A 5,880-nucleotide genomic window follows, 5' to 3' on the forward strand; every position below is an offset into this window, starting at 1 on the left:
CCAACTTCACCATGCTTGTTCCTACTCAGCTGGTAGGTGTTCATGCTGAGTGGAACCTCTGTTACCTGCTATGGTGCTTGGTGCACACTCTGCTGAATTATTTTCATTGAGAATGTGCTAGCTAGACAGCAAGACATAGGACCTTTTTCTTGCATCAGCCATCTGCTACCCTTTCCTAGAAATATTTTTTGATCTTTGTTTTAGTTTTAATGAGACCGGGCACATTCTGTAACTAAATTGGCTTGTATCTCATTCTGTATCCAGGCTTATCTCAGCCTTGCAGTAATTTCTCCTGCTTAAGTTTCCCAAGTGCTGGGATTAAAGGCAGGAGCCACTATATCAATAAAATTCTTAGTAGTTTTGATCAAAGAGTCATGAGTTTTTACTTGTACTGGGCCATAGATTTTGTGCCAAATCTTAATGCCTTATTTTTTCTGTTTTTCACATAGACACATGTCTTATCATTGGGATTACTGACCACACACCAGTTCCTAGCACTTCCCTTCTGGATAGCAGCAATCCCTCATTCTGTCTTTCCCTTTGCCTATAAATTATTGAAGAATGGAAAATAGATGTTTTACCATTTAGTCTCCAAATTGGGTTCAAAACATAGTTAAACATGTGAATGAAAGATCCTTAACATCTTGTCTACAAACTAGCTGGCACACACACACACACACACACACACACACACACACACACGCATGCATGTGTCTGTGCATGCATACTCAAACAAACTGTCCTTGTCTTCTACCTCCTTACATTAACTGACAATCAGAACAACACTGGAAATACAATGCAAAACCCTTTATGCATCTAATTTGTTAAACAAATCTATGCTCCAGAAGAATCATAACAGTGCAAGATTATCACAGGACATTTTCAATGTGCATGTCCAGAAATGGTGGAACATGCTCTTAATTCTTGTACTAGACAAGAATCAGGATGTTAACTGTGACTTTGAGGCTAGCTTGAGCTTCATTGCAAGTTTGAGTCCAACCTAGGCCACAGAGTGAGGGAACCTCCCCCGATCCACCCACCCACTTTTCAAAGCAAACAAAAACATCACTAAAAAGACTTACCAGGCAATATTCACACACATACACACACACACACACACACACACACACACACACACACACACACACACACACACACACACACGAAAACACACGAAAACACACATACACACGCAGCCATTTTGCTTTGTGCAGACTTACTGGGAGCTGGATTGTTGACAGTCTATCAGTTTCATTACAATGACCTTCACCAACCAGGCCTTAATTAATTACAAAAGCTTCTTTTGGGTTGTTCTTGCTTCCAACTTAGCGCTGACTACAACTATATGCATGTATCTGACCAGTTACATAACCTGCCTCTAGTTATCTTACTTAAACCCTCTTCAGGTTAACAGCTGCCAATAAGAACAATCCTAGACCTATAATCTTTCCATAATATTAATTTCCTATTCCTCTATCTTTAGTCTCTGCCCAGTGGAATTTTAATGTCAGGCTTTCTTGCTACAAAATGTTCAGAATAGTCTTTCTTTGCTTTTTTTTTTTTAATCTAGTTAGACTTTGTTTCCTCAAATCCCACATCTGAAGGCTGAAATATGTTCATTCTTGTTACCTACCCCATTAGATCAGTGTCGTGTATCTGCATCCTGTTTATCAATAGCATAGCACCATCGTCAGCTGCTACTATACGTCAAGGAAAGATGTTTTCCCATTTAGTTGCTGAGGACATTTACTTTATGGTTCTACTTGTATAATTTGCAGGAATGTGTGAGATGAACTTATATAATTCCTACATTAGTAACTGATTCATCACAGAGTTATAATACTGACAGGGATTTTCAAAGCAAGACAAAAATTACTTGTCCATCATTGTTCATTTATGAACACAAACATAAATAACATCTCCATGAATCTCCCTCTTGCCACAGTGAGGGAAGTTACAGTGTTAAGTTACTTCAGATTGGCACATCTCAGTATCCAGCTGTCCCAGAACATGAGGAAAGGGTATGTGTAATTCCCAGGGAATCACTGAATCTGTGTAAGTTTGCAGAGGATGCATGAGAATGTGAGAAGTGAAAAAGAAGTGAGGTATGAGGGAGGAAATTGGAGCTCATAAAACTGATTTTTTAAAATATCTTGCACATAGATGAGATTACACATGAATACTTTTAAGTGGACTAGGAAGGGTGGGGGAAATCTGTGTCTCAGGGAAGCACAGAATAGAAGGCCTTTCTCTACCAGAACAGACCCTATTCTACAAAGCTCATAAGACAAGATTCTGGTATTTGAGTTATGCCTGGATGGAGAGATGAGTGGGGATAGAAAACACAGAAACATGCTTCAGGGATAGGATTCAGATGAATCAGATAATGAAGAGGATTTGGGACACTGAGGAAGCAGAGGTTCAAAAAAGTTACAGGATTTGAATGAGAGCTATGAAAACAATGCTTATGATAACAAGTAAGCAGTCACCAACTCAGACCCCCAAGAAACCCTACAAACACTACATTAAACTAAAGAGCCAGTCTGTTTTGGGGGCTGCTTAAATGTATTAACACCATTCCTGAATTAGTCTTATAGTACAACTTTCCACCTTAACTAGGCTCTTCAATTCTTACCATGACATGAAAAATGATGGCCCAGATCCATGTACTAGATGTTTGGTGAAAGCACTATGATTTCTTTAGTTATCTCTACCTGATTCTTTGGCTGTTGGACTGAAAGGCACTGAAAGGTTAGCTCCATGGCCAACCATTTTTCCTTAACTAACATACAAATTTTTATGTTTATTTATCAAATAATTCATTCAGTAAAGATTTTTGTCTGAAACTTATTTAAGTTTATACCACTAATTTTTATTCAGATTTATTATTATGAGCCTAATATATGTGCTCTACATTGGGCATAGTAATAAGTCATATGTGCATGGGCTGGCGAGACAGCTTAGTTAATAAAGTGTTTGTCAGGTAAGCATAAGGAAGTAAGTTTGAATTCCAAAAACCCACAGAAAAATCTGAGTATGAAGGTACATGTATATAATCCTACTTTAGAAGAAGCAGAAAGAAGGAACTTAGAGTTCGCTGGCCAGCCAGCTTGGCCACATTGATAAATTTCATGCTCAGTGAGAGACCCCACCTCCAGAAGCAAGGTAGGGCACGATTGAAGAAGACTCTTGATATGGACCTCTGCCTCCACATGAATTCCACACACACACACACACACACACACACACACACACACACACACGAACATAAACCACATACACAGAAAATAATATACATGTTCCTCTATCAGGTTAATAATTTATGAATAGCACATATGTTACATTCATATAAGAACATTCTCTTATATCTAAGATTAATAATTTTTGATAACACTTGAGTGATGGTATAAGCCTACAAGTCATATAAAACTGTACAATCATGCTTCTCCATTCTTGTGAGATTTTGTGTTATTTGACTAGGAACATGTTATGTTTCTTAAGCAAGTGGAATGAATGCTAAAAATCACTCACTAGCTGAGGTGCCAAGGCCAAGATATGAAGGTATTTATCAGGAAGGGCAAGATATACATACATACATATATACATACATACATACATACATACATACGTACATACATATATTAATACATGCATGAACACACATATACACAAACACAAACACCTAAACACACACACACACACACACACACACACACACACACACACACACTCATACTATTAAGGGGCTTTCCAAAGTTCTAGACATGAAGGGTTTTTCTAGAGATTCTGTCCAAGGTTTCAAGTGTTGCCTCAAAATTCTGGCCAGGGACTGGCCATAGGTGCTGAAAGTTAGCAATGGTCCATCACTTCTGTGCACAGAAGTGAAGAGCAGCTTTATGCAGTAGCTAGGGTGCTTAGGTCTCCCTGAGTAGCAACATGTAGTGGGGCTTGGACTTGTAGCTGGGACCATAGATGACTATGTCCAAGACTTTGTGGTATAGGTCCCTCTGGTGTTTTTGGGCCTTTCTGAGCTCAATTTTTTGAACTCTAATTTAAGGTCTTGAGGTAATGCCAGGTCTCCTCCAGCTCAGTGAGCCTAGCCTTCCAGTTTCCTGGCTACAAGAATCTCCGGTACACCCTAAGCTCACTTCTTTCTGTTATTACTGTTAAAGCACTTTCCTTTAGATAACAAAGAAGTTAGCCATGTCTCCATTGTCCTAGAGATATCTCGACTTTTCCTATGGGTTGCCTAACCTCTTTCCCACCTTAATTGATATCATTGGTCATTTTAGCAATTTGGTGCATCTATCCTCTCCCTATGGACTGGCAAGTATAGTGAAACATCCCATGGTTGGAAGAAAATGCAAAGGAAGAATGATTTTAGAATAGAGTGCCTTCCCACTTAGTCATCCTTGGCATCTCTTTCTCTCAATCATTCCAGATTTTCTTCCCACTGAAAGTATGTGCTGCCAAAGTCAGTAAAGATTTGCTTTGTATCAGAAGAAAGATACTAGGAACACAGTGATCCTGCATTCTCAGGAAGAGATATTGAAGCACTGGGAGTATGCAGAGCTTGCAGAAAAGACTGTATAACTGTTGCATAGTGCACATTCTCTGTCAAAATCAGTAGGTATGTCTCCAACATAGGGATAGAAAAGTCTATGACAATGCCACCAAAGTGTGCATTATAATAAATGCAAACAGAAATGTAACATAATATATAATATGTATAACACACGATGTTATATGTAAATAGTATGCTAAGATTAAATAGACTGGAAAAGAATTTGACATGAACAAAGAAACCTACCAATTATCACACGGCATGGATAGCTATTAACATTTATTAAGATAATTTTCAGAAAAAGACAACCAAGTGCCTGTCTTTGTGGCTCAAAGTTTCATTAGCCTCAACCAATACATACAAAAAACATGCCTCAGTGTGCTCTTTTTAGAAAACAAAATGTGATCAATCTGAGATTATTTTCTTATTGTAATACTTTTTAAAGAATATATAATTTACTCTTGTTTGGGGGTATTTGATGTTGAAATTAGGCAACCATGAAAACAAAGAATGCATTGTTCCACTAAGCTACATGCCCAGAAGAGTTAAAATGTTCTTCCCTTAATTAAATGATAATGACTATAAACTTTATTTTAAAGATTAGACTTTTTTCATAATGGATTATGGTACATTCATATATCTAACATAATTAAAACTTGAAAGTGGGCCATTTTCTCTCCGGTGAGTTTCTATGACCAGAACAGCCAGCCAGGAGGCACAGGCCCCACGAGTCCCAGGGGAGCTGCAAGGCTGCAGGTACAGGATCCCACAGCTTCCAAGTGACAGACCTGGATCTGCGTCCTTCTCTGCCCCTTCCCTGCAAGTGGAGGGCCTACCTCCAGGGAGCACCTTAAACCAGAGACTCTGGTGAGAGCCACCATTTTCTCTTCAGTGAGTTTCTAAGACCAGAGCAGCCAGCTGGGAGTCACAGGCCCCACGAGTCGCAGGGGCCTTGCAGGGCAGCAGGGCCAGGACAAGCTCTAGTCAGAGACACTAAGAACATCTAACACCAAAAATCAAGAGATGACGAAAGGCAAATGCAAGAATCCTACCAACAGAAACCAAGACTACTTGGCTTCATCAAAACCTAGTACTGCCACTACAGCAAGTCTTGGATATCCCAAAACACCAGAAAAGCAAGAATTGGATCTAAAATCATATCTCACAATGCTGATAGAGGAACTTAAGAAAGACATGAATAACTCCCTTAAAGAAATACAGGAGAATACAGGTAAAGAGATACAAGCTCTTAAAGAGGAAACAAAAAAATCCCATAAAGAATTGCAGGAGATCACAAGTAAACAAGTAGAAGCACT

The sequence above is a fragment of the Mastomys coucha genome, unplaced genomic scaffold, assembly GCF_008632895.1.
Source record: "Mastomys coucha isolate ucsf_1 unplaced genomic scaffold, UCSF_Mcou_1 pScaffold21, whole genome shotgun sequence".
Classification (NCBI taxonomy): Eukaryota; Metazoa; Chordata; class Mammalia; order Rodentia; family Muridae; genus Mastomys; species Mastomys coucha.